Source organism: Pan troglodytes, chromosome 8 (assembly GCF_028858775.2).
Source record: "Pan troglodytes isolate AG18354 chromosome 8, NHGRI_mPanTro3-v2.0_pri, whole genome shotgun sequence".
Taxonomy (NCBI): Eukaryota; Metazoa; Chordata; class Mammalia; order Primates; family Hominidae; genus Pan; species Pan troglodytes.
This window is the reverse complement of record NC_072406.2, coordinates 95,371,801-95,385,356: the sequence shown is the minus strand read 5'-3', so window position 1 is coordinate 95,385,356 and position 13,556 is coordinate 95,371,801. Positions and strand designations below refer to the sequence as shown.

General features: G+C 43.9%; 2 long non-coding RNA genes across 2 annotated transcripts in view; one reads left to right on the top strand and one right to left on the bottom strand.

Annotated features, from left to right (window-relative positions):
* The window catches only part of LOC134807190 (uncharacterized), a 268,835-nt gene extending 266,939 nt beyond the window's left edge, over positions 1 to 1,896 (bottom strand). Inside the window, exon 1 of the long non-coding RNA XR_010146980.1 lies at positions 1,232 to 1,896. This is a non-coding gene — a long non-coding RNA (uncharacterized LOC134807190). The remainder of the gene's footprint in view (positions 1 to 1,231) is intronic.
* A 10,995-nt stretch (positions 1,897 to 12,891) lies between these two features.
* Positions 12,892 to 13,556, top strand: part of LOC129136130 (uncharacterized) — a 94,944-nt gene continuing 94,279 nt past the window's right edge. Inside the window, exon 1 of the long non-coding RNA XR_008537445.2 lies at positions 12,892 to 13,000. This is a non-coding gene — a long non-coding RNA (uncharacterized LOC129136130). The remainder of the gene's footprint in view (positions 13,001 to 13,556) is intronic.

The window sequence follows — 13,556 nt, the reverse complement described above, 5'->3', positions numbered from 1 at the left end:
TTGCAAGTAATACATTTTTATTGGATTAGTTTTCTAAAGAGCATGCTCTGGGTATTTTTATAAATTCTACTCAATATCTCTTTGCTAACCTTGCTCTGCTGTTAATGATTTCTTCTGATTTCCATAAAAGTATTAATTTTTATTTTACAAAAGCTTTACACCAAATTCCTTGTTCATTTAATTTTATTTTTCATATTTAATCATAAATAATTTATAGGTATGCATTATGCACTAATGAAAAGTTGGGCTATATAGCTTACATTTTGGTAGAAAGTGTTTTTATTTTATTTAGTTTGTAACTGTATTATAGTTCCTGTTTTGATCATGTTTTTCCTAAACTTTGTTTATAGACCATCTTAGACAATATTATAGCATTCAAAATGTATTTAAATTCTTATGCTGGTTCTTAGCTTTATTACATTTTTATCATTCAATATGGCTTTAAAATTTAATTATACTAATTGAGACTTTGTTTATATCTTAATATAGAATTGGTGTTCTTGTATTAGCAACTGGACTGAAATATCCACAAAGGGTGGATTTATGAGCAATACGGGAATTTGAGTAATAATCTTCTTACCTGAAAATGTAAAAATTATCCAGAATCAAGAAAGAAAATAATCAGCCCTGTTGAGAATCAGATTGTAGCCGACACAGCAGACACAGACAAAGCGGCTGGCAAAGCCAACATAAAACAATACTACTCCTAAAGCCACGCTACAGCTGCAAAATTGCTTCATGAATGTACACAATTCAAAGCTGATCCTCCCATCTCTATTTCAGAGTCACCCAGCATGAGCTCAAACTCCATGAAAATCCCCTTCCTACTGAAATGCACCATGATTCTCTTTGTCCATCCTTCCTTGTTACAGCAATTTAATAAATCCAACTCATTTAACTACAGGTCTGTTCTTAGTGCTCTTTATTTGATGGATTTATCACTCATTATTCCACAAAAGCACTGAAATTACATATGATAAAATTATTACAAAACATAGAAATATAAATAAATCTGAATAGGTACTATCTATTGATAGGGAGAGAAGGCAGAGAAATTCTAGGCAGAAAAGGGCAAATCCCTGGCAAAGCCACACTCTCAAGCCAAAAACCCTGAGACCACGGCCCAAAGTGAGAACTTATATCCTGTTTTGCCAGTTGAATGTTGCCTTTTCCTCAACTACCTATGACCTCCCCACCCTCCATTGTGTGCCCATAAAGACCCCATACTCACCCTGCATGCAGAGAGGAGAAGCAGTTGGATGTCAGGGAATATGGCTGGACATCAGAGAGAAGCAGCTTGACTTCAGAGGGACAGCTTGACAGCATAATTTTGGAGAAGAATCTGGCCAGAGGCGGCCGGACTTCAGGGGAAGATTACCTTCCTGCGCCGTTTGCTTTTTGGTTCCTCTTCCCGTGAAAAGCGCCACTTTCATTGGCAATAAAATCCCCCACATTTATAATTCTTCAATTCATTCGTGTGACCTCATTTCTCCTGGATGCCAGACAAGAGCTGAGGAGCCACGAGTGTGGATACAAAATGCTGTCACACCGACCCTTCGCCCTCGCTGGTAGAGGGCAGCCGCCTCACGTGTAAAGACAGAGGGTCCACTAAGCTGTTAACACTTAAGCCCTCCGCAGACGACAGAGCTAAAAGAGTGTTGTAACACTCCTCTGGGGCTTCAGAGATTGCAGGCACTCCCCCTAGATGCTGCTGCAGGGCCCACATGGAGTTTGCTTCTGTCAGCGCCCAAAAACGCTCTCCTCAGCTCCTGCACCCACTCACCTGTGCGTTTCCTCCCATGAGGGGTGGAGTGCAGCGGGTCCGAGTGAGTGGAGTTAGCTCCTGCTGGGGCCGAAGTGGCCAGCTGATTCCAGCACTTGTGCACTCCACTTCCTGCCTCATTCACTTGCGCACTACCTCTCGCGAGAAGTTGAGAGCCGCAGACTAAGTAAATGAGACACGCCATTCGCGAGTCCAAGAAAGGGGTCAGGGAAATATCCTGCTTCATCTGGGGGCTGTCTGAGATATGTCAGAAGGGTGAGTAAATGCGGATCTGCTGGATCTGTCCCTTCATTTTTCCCAAGACTTCTTGTCCTCAGGCTTTCCTCTGAGCCATGCCACTTGCAGGGGTCAGGATGCAATCCTGCCACCTCTCTCTTTCTTTCAGGTGAAAGGAATGTTGGCTCTGTTTCCCATGCAGAGGTCTAGCCATCACGTGGGACTGGAATAAAGTCCTGGGGCGACTGAAGGCATCTGGCCAAGACCACTTCTTGGTGTTGCCAGAAAGTGCCTAGACTGGACCCTGTCCCTGACCTCACATTATAGTGTCGGCCAGCCAAGACCCCCAGACTTTTCCATGGTACCTTTCCCTTTCTTCATTCACAGTTTGAAAGGTCTCCTATTTCTTCTTTTATAATGTTAAGGGTATTGCTGCAAACTGCAGAAATGTTACTAGGTAGAATGAGCATTTGGCCCAGCCATCAGATACACAATTCAGAACAATGTGATTTCCATCTGTTCTTAGAGGTGCCATCCCCACCCCCACCCCAACAGCCACAGGTGCACAGCACACAGCAGCCTCCCTCCTCTCCCTTCCTGGCTGGGGCACTTGAGCATGTCCACAGCACGCACTTGCCACACACCCAATGGCCACGTGGGGTGGGAGAGAACCACGGCTGCTGTGCAGGCCCCAGAGCAGTCCTGGGCACCAAGGGCCTCATGTAGCCAGTTGGCCAGCCTTTCCCGCTCATCATTCCCTCCCACCACATGCCCATAGAGTCTTTATTCCCCCGGCCGAGGGGTCCAGTTCAATCCAAAGCAGGGGAAGGATACAGTAAATAAAGGAACCTATTTGCACAGAACAAGATGTTCTTCCCTTCCTTAAGCTGTTTTTTTCTTATTTTCTTTGCTCTGTAAGAGGGTTCTTTTTCTCCCTCAGCACTCTGCTTATGATAGGGAAGCAGCAAAGGCATGACCCCCCACCGGCTAATAACTGAGAATTTGGCAAAGCCTGCAAGAGATTTCATCTAAATGAATCCATGCACCCCCTGAGACACCTTTTTGTCCCAAACTCAATTCCAAACTTCAAGTTGAAGCCCTAGAAAGAAAAAAGCAGATCTAAGGGGTCCAAAGAGAGGCAATAGGCACAGTGTCAATGGGCAGGAATAATTCCTGCCAATTAAGCCCTTGCTTCAAAGAAGGAGGCCATGCTCCATGGCATATATAAGGCCCAGGGAACTTAAAGGCTGCCAGCAGTAGCAGGGATGGAGGCATAGGTGAGCACAGATAATTCCTATTCTCTAGGCCTTTCCTTCTTCATGGGTGCAGGCCACAGTGGTTTCCATGTGTGGTGTCCATCTAAGGTCGCCAGGACTTGGGGATAAAAAAGATAGAAGAGAAAAGGGGGCACCCATTTTCTCTCCCCATCACAAGCCAAGTTTTCACTGAAAGGAAGGGAATTGAGGGATGCCTATTTCTCTCTCTTTCACCATTGTCAGTCCATACTTTTCTGGAGTATATCCTGAAATATTGGGACTGCTTTGACCCCTCGTGTTTTGGAGGAAAAAAGCCTCATGGCCTTTTGCATAAAATTTTGGCCAAATTATGATCTGCAGGAAGGACGGGCCTCAAAAAGGAACCATTCATTTTGATACCATCCTGCAATTGGACCTTTTCTATAAACATGAGGGCAAACGGTCTGAGGCCCCATATGTGCAGATTTTCTTTACCTTGCATGGTAATCCAGACCTTTGTCAACAGTGTAGGATTGATCCAGCCCCCTTGTTTGCCATCTCAGGAGAGGCTGCAAGAAGTAATCCCAGGGAACTAAATAAACAAACCCCAGAGGCACTTCCACCAGGGGAGCCAGCTCTCTTCAGCCCTGCTCCTCTGGGTCCACCTTGACCTCACTATCCTTTTTCTCTCTGTTGCTTTCCCCCTTTTAGAAATCCTCACCCTAGACAAGGCTCAGTCTCACTCTTGCCCTTCCAACAGATGCTTGGTGAATTTGGTCCCAGTAAGGTCCAGGTTCCCTTCTATCTATAGGACTTAAAGCAAATTGAGGGGGATCTTGGCAAGTTTTCAAATTAACCTGACAGATACATAGAGGCTTTCCAGTATGTAATCCAAGTATTTCAACTTTCCTGGAAAGACGTTATGTTATTTTTTTAATCAAACCCTGACTAATACTGAGAAGCAGCCTGCTCTGCAAGCAGCAGAGAGATTTGGGGATGAGCTTTGTATCACTGTAGTGTCAAGGAAGGGGTCAAACTTTATCCATCTGGAAAAGAAGCAGTACCATTAGATGACCCTAAATGGGATCCCAATGACAAGAAGGGAGAACGGAAGAGGAGATACTTGCAGATGCGCATAATGGAGGGCTTACGTAGAACTAGAACTAGCCCTCTCAATTATACCAAGCTATCCATGATAGACCAGGGATTTTATAAGAATCCCACTGCCTTCCTGGAAAGGCGAAGAGAGGCCTTGGTAAAGCACACCTCTCTATTTTCTGATTCAGTTGAGGGACAACTAATCCTAGAGGATAAATTTATTTCTGAGGCATCCCCTGATATCAGGTGGAAGCTACAGAAACAGGTCCTGGGACCAGGTAGTGCTTTAGAGAACCTTGGTCTTTTATAATAGAGATAGGGAGGACCAAGAGAGAGAGAGGAGACACAGGAAAGAAGTAGAGGCTTTAATGGCTACCATGCAAGCCCACAAACCCCAGAATCCCTGAGATGTGCCTGTTAACTGCTACAGATGTGGCAAGCCAGGGCATTTTAGGAAGGATTGTCCAGGCAGCATTAGGAGCCCACCTTGACCCGTCCAATCTGCAGTGGGGACTATTGGAAGGTAGACTGCTCCTGGGGACACTGGTCACTGGGTCCAGAGCCAATCTCTCAAATGGTCCAGCAGTATCAAGGGGTTCAGAAACTCCTCTCTCTGGCTCTGGTGATCCAGACCACCATTACCCTCCAGGAGCCCTAGGTAGTTCTGTAAATTGAAGTGGGGAAAGTGGATCTTCTTCTGGACCCCTCAGGTATTTGAGGTACATGCTACTCTCTCAGTTCTCCTTTCCAATCCAGGTCCCCTTTCCTCTCTTAGCATGACTATAAGGGGCATCTCTGGAAGGCCTTTAACCCAATAGTTTTCCCAACCCCTTAGTTGTAGATGGGGAGACCTCTTGTTCACCATGCTTTTATAATTATGCCTGAAAGCCCAACTTCTCTGTTGGGCAGGGATATTCTGGCCCATATGGGGACCACCATCCTGATGGCCCCAGAACAAACTCTTTGTCTTCCCCTAGTGGAGACTGATATTAACCCAGAAGTTTGGGCAATTAAAGGGAAAATTGGCTGAGCCACAATCACCATACTGGTCCAGATCCAACCTCATTTCCTAGCCAGAAACAATATCCCCTGAAACCAGAAGTTAGGAAAAGACTAGATGCCATCATTGATAGCTTAAGGTTGCTGGGCTTCCTTAAACCCTTCAACAGCCCTTGTAATACCCTGATATCGGGGGTACAAAAACCCAATGGGGAGTGGAGACTAGTCCAGGACCTCCACCTTGTTAATGAGGCTATGATTCCAGTTCACCCAGTAGTTCCCAATCCATATACCCTGCTAGCTCAAATACCTGAGGGGACTAAATGGTTCATAGTCCTGGACCTGGTCTCTCTAACAAAACTACCTAGTTAACCTGGACAATGTTACCTCAGGCATTCCAAGTCAGCCCCCACTTGTATGGGCAGGCATTGTCAAGAGACCTCTCCAAGTTCCTTTATCTTCAAATTCAAGTTTTACAATGCACAGATGACATTCTCCTCTGTGCTCCAACTGAAGAAATCTCTCAGGAGGGCAGTAAGGCTCTTCTTAATTTTCTGGCTAACAAAGGATATAAGGTTTCAAAATCTAAAGCTCAGCTATCTCAGACTTCAGCCACCTAGGTCTGGTCTTGTCAGAAGGTACCAGGGCATTGGTCGAACAAAGGATTAAACCCATCTCCTACTATTCCCTCCCCAAAACCCCCAAGCAACTGAGAGGATTCTTAGGCATTACAGGATTCTGCAGATTATGGATACCTGGGTATGGTGAAATAGCTTGTCCCTTAAATCACCTAATAAAGGAGACTCAGGAAGCTAAAACTTACTCTCTAATTTGGGAACCTGAGGCTAGAAAGGCCTTTGACCAACTAAAACAAGCCTTGCTTAAGGCACCAACCCTTAGTCTTTCCATAGGGAAGACGTTTAACTTTTATGTGTCAGAAAGGAGGGGAATGGCCCTGGGAGTTCTAGCCCAGGCCCAGGGTCAAGCCCAGCAGCCCATAGGCTACCTAAGAAAGGAGCTTGATTTGGTAGCCAAAGAATGGCCAGCCTGTCCCTGGGCAGTTGCAACAGTAGCCTTGCTGGTACCAGAGGCTACTAGGTTAACCATGGGGACTAACTTAACCATTTACACTCTGCACAATGTGGCAGGACCGCTGTCTTCTACGGGGAGTCTCTGGCTAATGGAAAACCATCTCCTCAGGTATCAAGCTCTGCTATTAGAGCGATCTACAGTCTAACTAAGTATGTGTCCTTCCCTAAATCCAGCCACCTTCCTCTGAGAGGAGGCTGGAGAGTTTGTACATGTCTGCAAACAATAGTAGTACAAACCTATGTGGCCAGAGAGGACCTCAGGGAAACCCCCTTAGAGAATCCACACTGGATTCTCCTTACAGACAGAAGTTCTTTTGTAGAAAAAGGGATCCATAAATCAGGGTATGCAATAGTTACTCTTAATATTGTTGGGAGTGCATCTCTCTCCTCAGGCACAAGTGCTCAAGTAGCCGAACTAATTGCCCTCACAAGGGCATTTGAATTAAACAAAGGGAAAGCAGTTAACATTTATAATGATTCTAAGTACACTTTCCTAGTCCTCTATGCCCATCCCATTATCTGGAAAAAAAGAGGAACTTCATCACAGATAATGGGTCTCCCATCAAATACCATCAGGAAATTGACAGACTATTATCCTCAGTTTTCATCCCATGGGAAGTGGCAGTAATTCATCGTAAAGGCCACCAAAAGGGGATGGATGAAATAGCTGAAGGAAATAGGTTGGCAGACCAAGCAGCTAAGTCAGCAGTGAAAGGACCCCAGGTTTCTGATCCATTTGAAGCCCCACTGATCTGAGAGGGCCCCATAAGAGAAATAAACCTCAATATTCTCCTGCGGAAATAGAATGGGCCACCTCTCAAGGATATATCTTTTAGTCCTCAGGATAGCTACTATCAGAGGACAGCAAGTTTCATCTACCAGCTGGCAACCAATGGAAAGTTCTTAAAAGTCTTCACCAGGCCTTCCACCTAGATAAGGATAAAACCTATCAATTGGCCCAGAGATTTCTCAAGTAAAAACCTGATACAAATGGTTAAACAGGTCGTTAATGCTTGTGAGATCTGCCTTAAAAATAATCTGCTCAACCAATGGCTTATTTCCCCAGGAATCCAAAGGACAGGAGGCCACCCAGGGAAAGACTGGCAAGTGGATTTTATGCCAAAGTCAAGGGGCATCCAGTACTTCCTAGTATGGATAGAAACCTTCACTAACTGGGTAGAAACATTTCCATGTTGAACAGAGAAAGTTTCTGAGGTGATAAAAATACTAGTTGATGAGATAATTCCTTGCTTTGGAGTCCCTAAGTACCTCCAGAGCAATAATGACCCCTCATTCAAGGCAGCTGTCACCCAGGGGGCCTCAAAGGCACTAGGCATATAGTACCATCTTCATTGTGCCTAGAGACCACAATCCTTCGCAAAGGTAGAAAAGACAAATAATATTATCAAAAGGCACCTCAGGAAACTGTCTCAGGAGACTCATCTGCCCTGGTCCACCCTTCTCTCCATAGCCTTGCTATGTATCAGAAGCACTCCTTCAAGGCTGGATTTGAGTCTCTTTGAAACAATGTATGGATGGCCTTTTCTCACCAATGATTTCTTGCTAGACCAAGAAGCCTCTGATTTGATTAAATATGTAACTTATTTGGGCCATTTTCAATAGGAACTGAAACAACTTTCCGAGGCCCAATCCCATGAACTAGGACCACTGCTCTTCAACCCCAGGGGAAGTACCAGTAAAGGTACTTCCTCCCCTTTCTACCTCTATAAGTCTGGATTGGGAGGGACCTTATACTGTACTTCTTTCTATTCCTGTGGCAGAGAAGGTTGCTGGAATAGATTCTTGGAATCATTATAACTGAGTAAAGGCCTGGGAAATTGGCAGAGTTACCTCTGTCAACCCAAAAGAGCATCCAAAGTGCTGCTGTGAGGAGATTGGGGACCTCAAGCTAAAAATCACAAAAGATAAGTGTTAATAATTAACCTTCCATGGATATCCTCTTTATAGTCTTACCTATGCTTGCTGTTTTATCTTCATTCTGTTCTACACCACAGGGTATAATATTGTTTTCAGAATGATTAATATATTTCACTTATTTCTGTAATCTTTGGCACTATAGTCTTTCCTTTTAACCCCCTTTTTTTTTGGTATAGTACACATATTTGATCTGTGCATACCTAATCTTGTAAAACTTGTTTTTTCTTGTCTAGAGGCCAACACACTCTAAACGTTCAGGCAACTGGGGCCTTGGAAAATGGCTCCATTTTGCTGGGGACTCTTAGGTAGACCTTTGGGAGAAATCTGACTGCTGTCCTCACCAAAACAATGCCTCCTGTCAGCAGGAAGTAGCTAAGATTGGTCATTGTCCACATTCTAGCAGCAGTGAGATGTGCCTCCTCAGGGTGGGGAAATGATAGGGACAGGAGGCAGAGAAATTCTAGGCAGGAAAGGGCAGGTCCTTGATGAAGCCCCACCCTCAAACCAAAAACCCTGAGACCGCGGCCCAATGTGAGAGCTTATAATCCTGTTTTCCTGCTTCAGTGTTACTGGCCCACTCCCACCCCTCCCAATCTATGCCTGTAAAGACACCAGACTCAGCCAGCAGAGAGGAGAAGCAGCTGGATGTTGGAGGCTATAGCTGGAAGTCAGAGAGAAGCGGCTTAACTTCAGAGGGACAGCTTGACAGCACAACTTCAGAGAAGAATCTGGCTGGAGATGGCCAGACTTCAGGGGAAGATTACCTTCCCACCCTGTCCCCTATTTAGCTCCTCTTCCTGCTGAAAGCCCCTTTCATTGGAAATAAAATCCCCCACATTTATCATCCTTCAATTTATTCATGAACCTCATTTCTCCCAGATGCCAGAAAAGAGTTTGGGAGACACGAGTGCAGATACAAAAGGCTGTCACACTGACCCTTTGCCCTTGCTGGCAAAGGGCAGCTGCTCATGTGAAAAGGCAGAGGGCCCACTGACCTGTTAGTACTTAAGCCATCCGCAGATGGCAGAGCTAAAAGAGCACTGTAACACTCCCTCTGGGGCTTCAGAGGTCGGGGGCACCCCACCCAGAGACTGCTGCAGGGCCTACATGGAGTTTGCTCTTGCTAGCACCCAAAAGCACTCGCCCTGACCCCTGCACGCACCCACTCACCTGTGTGCTCCGTCCTGTGAAGGGTGGAGTGCAGTGCATCCGAGTGAGTGGAGTCTGCTCCTGCTGGCACCAAAGTGTCTGGCTGGTTCCAGCATTCATGTACTCCAGTTTCCGCCTCGTTTGCTCACACACTCCCTCCAGCAAAAAGCTGAAAGCTGTGGGCTGGGTAAATGAGGCACCCCCTTGCGAGTCCTGCAAAGGAGTCATGGAAATATCCTGCTTCACTATGATGAAGGATTCTAAGAATCCAACACATTTTAGAAATGTGTATTCTATAACATAATGGTGGAATAAAGCTGCAGGAAGACAGAGAGTGCATGTTAGGAACTCTCCTTGGTGTTTTCTTTTGGTTTCTTTTTTGAGCTTCATAAAAACTCTGTGTGGCAACAAAGGTGGTGCTTCAGTGGTGGTCTCTGAGCACAACGTCTTCTTTGTTTATTTCTCTACATCTGAGTATCTTGCAGTTAAGTTTCAGCTATGCCTTTTACCTTGTGACCTTGTGACTTCAATTCAATGTTCTCAAATTAAAGGGATAATACCTTTCTCAAGTCGGTTTTGAAATCAAAAGGAAATTGAAACTTTCAACTTGCTATGTAACAAGTGTCCATTATTATTACTTACAGTATTCTTATCTAGATAGATAAAGGAACTAAGGTCCAAAGAAGATGAGAGACCCACCTGTTTTCTTACTTACCAGCATCACTTGCCTTGGAAAAGTGACTTTCTTTGTTTTGACTCTGAAATGTGAAATAATCCTGCCTAACCCATAGCAGTAGATGAATTACATCACTGGAGTTGCGTGCAATGGATAGGAACTGCCTGGCCACATAACAATTGTTCAATTCACCTTAGCAGTTATTGCCAGGCAAGGGCATCTTAGCATCAGATTCTGATTCCAAATCTGGTTCTCTTCTGCTAACCTCTTACCTCACTTTGGAAGTGAATGGGAATAGGTAACATATTAATTTGTGAAGTGTCCTACACTGGTAAACATTGAAGGTAGGTTAGTGGCATCTTTGCTGTTATCACATTTGTTTGGACCCTACTCTATGCATATACATTTTTTTATCTTGTAGAATTCATTTTAGCATCAAAATTTTTTATTTAAATAAGACACTTTCATAAGAATAAAGCACTTTAAAGGCAGCTTTTGTCCTCTTCAGAACCTTTGACAGTCTCTGGTTTAGTTGGCTCTAAGTATCACTTCTGCTACTACGGAGATGTCTTCACATCTCCTAGCAGGATTTCTCAGCAAATATCCTAACAGTTATTCTCCAGTGGTTTTAATACCTTAACTAACAGATAGGAGTCAAGTTAAAGTAATCCAGTATCAGAAGAAGAAAAAAAAATTTTGCCTGTACCTGGCAAATTGTGAGAAGCATAACTGTTAATGAGTCCTAATATTTATTATGGTTTTGCCTCTTATCAAAGTTCCCTAAACACTCAATGAGTTCTTGTTATCCATATGTAAATTTTACTTAAAAAAATCCCACAATTAGGGGTCACTTAAGGTTCCAAGTTTTCCCTCTCACACACATTTTGCTGGTCATCTAGATATTAAGTACAAACCAAACAAAGTTGACTTTGCTCAGGCCACATTAAATGAACAGGGAAGCAGGGAGATTCGTGTGAGAGACACCAGAGAGGAGCACTCTGTTCAGGCAACTTGGCAAAATAATTTTGGCTGCAATTGCCCTGTGAGTTGCGGATGTTTTCAGTAGTTTTCTTTAACACCACCGGAAGACAGTCTTTATCTGGAAACAATAATGGCAAACCAGGCCTCAGGTGCTAACACCTGCCTGGAAAGTAATAGAATGAACTGGACATAATCTATTTCAGTTATTTTCTACTTAAACAATGTACAACTAAAATGCAATGCGACTCTAATATTAACTCCGGCCCCACTTCTTTGGGGGATTGTGGGAATTCTGAGCCTGGCGTACCTGAGGGAAATTCCACTATAATAATCATATTTGGGTCTTCACTTTAAAACTGACTCCTCAGTGACTTTTAAGACCACCGTGATTGAAGCCTCAATCACCAGGCTTTTTTTTTTTTTAATGTTTCCCATCGAAAATGTCCCTTTACTTCCATATACTTCCAAGATTCTGCCTCCCAAAGGCCCTGACCCATCTTCAGACTGCTTTCTTGTTCTCTGCCTGCCCCCTCAATCTTACTGAGGAAGTTTTGCAGGCCAGTTGGCCAGCTTGAGGCCTGGATGCAGCCTTCACGCCTTGGTGGTATGTTCAATATGTGTCTCACTCCTCTCTGTGATCTCTTCTCTGAAAGCACACAGGGCTAGGCCTCCTGCCGGCATTCTCTTCCACCCTGACAGTCTGCAGAGGCCCCTGCCATTCCGCGTTCCACACTGATCCATGTCAGTTTTCCCCCTCATGCAGAGGATTCTCAGTCTGACTGCAGATGCCCAAAATTCAGATGAACAATAAATAACGCTACTAGATAAAATCAGGATGCCCCGTCAAATTTGAATTTCAGATTTAAAATATTTTCTAAATTCTTCACTGTTTAACTAAAAAATTATTAGACATTTACTCAAATATCAAATTTACCTGTATTTTTACTTGCTGATTGTGGCAATCCTAACTGTAAAATATCCCCCTTTTGATAGCACTAGTGACTGCTCTCCCAAATTGCCTCTGAGATCTGGAAACTAAGGAAATGAAAGTCTCTTGATTCCACACAGCAGGTCATTGTGGTTGGCAGAGGGTGAGTCCCTGTTTATGGGCTGTAGCATGGTTTATGAGGGATTCTCATCAACCTTTCTGGATTTTTCTCAGAAAAAAAAATGTTCATATATTTGATACCTCCCTGTAAACATCTGCCCCACTGCACAGAATATGTTTACTCTAAACTTATTTCAGTGTACTATCATACTATCTGTTATGTTCTAAATGTTTATTCCTCCCCCTCCCACATTCATATATTGAAATCCTAACCTTCAAGGTGATGGTATTGAGAGAAGGTAGGTCCTCTGGGAGGTGATCGAGTCATGAGGGCAGATTCCTCACGAATGGAGTTAGGACCCTTATAAAAGATACCAGAGGAAGCTTATTCACTCCTTCCACCATGTGAGGACACAGCAAGAAGGCACCGCCTATGAATCAGGAAATGGGTCCTCACCAGGCATTGAATCTGCCAGTGCTTTGATTTTAGATTTCCAGCTTCCAGAATTGCGAGAACTAAATTTCTGTTGTTAAAAGTCACCCAGTGTATGGTGTTTTGTTACAGCAGCCCAAATAGACTATGACATGCTCCAACATCACCTTGACTTACACACCTTGGATTGTGTAGTGTGTTAGGGCTCCAGTGTCAATTCTGAACTCACAGGGCAGAGGGGGGGATCGCAGTGAGCACCTCTGACTTGCCTGTCAGTCAGCTGCCTCAGTTCAGAATAGCTGTAAAATTGGAGGTTTCTTCATTCTGTTGTCATCTCTCCTTGCTGCTCAAAGGTTTGTGTTTGTTTGTCTGTTTTATTTTCATTTCCTGGAACAGACATGTTGCGTCACAAGCTTCTGTATTTCTATGTATTGGGCACACAGTCTAACATAAATTTACTATTTTGTTGTTTCTTACCTTTCTTTTAACCCTGATTAAAGTAAAGGATCTCACTCAAGCTAATGGCATGATTTCTCAGTCTCACTAATGTGTGTTCTCTGCTACATGTCTTCTCTCTGCTACATGTCTTCCTCCTCCCCCACTTCCTTCTTATTTTCTTCTTCCTCTTTTCTTCCCTCTACTCTTCCTCCTCCATGCAAAAACTAGGAATAGCAGGAAATTCATGGATTTTTCCATAAAATAGATATGAGTATACATTTTCATTCAATCACTCACTAAACAAGTGAACATTGCCTGGTCTATGTCTTCCATCCGGAAATGAAGATAGTATAAGCATACAACGCTCACATTGCTATTAAGATTAAATGAGATAACATGTAGATAATTTCTGGTATGTAGTAGTTGCTAAATAAATACTGCTTTCTTTCCTTTCTGACCAGCAACACATAG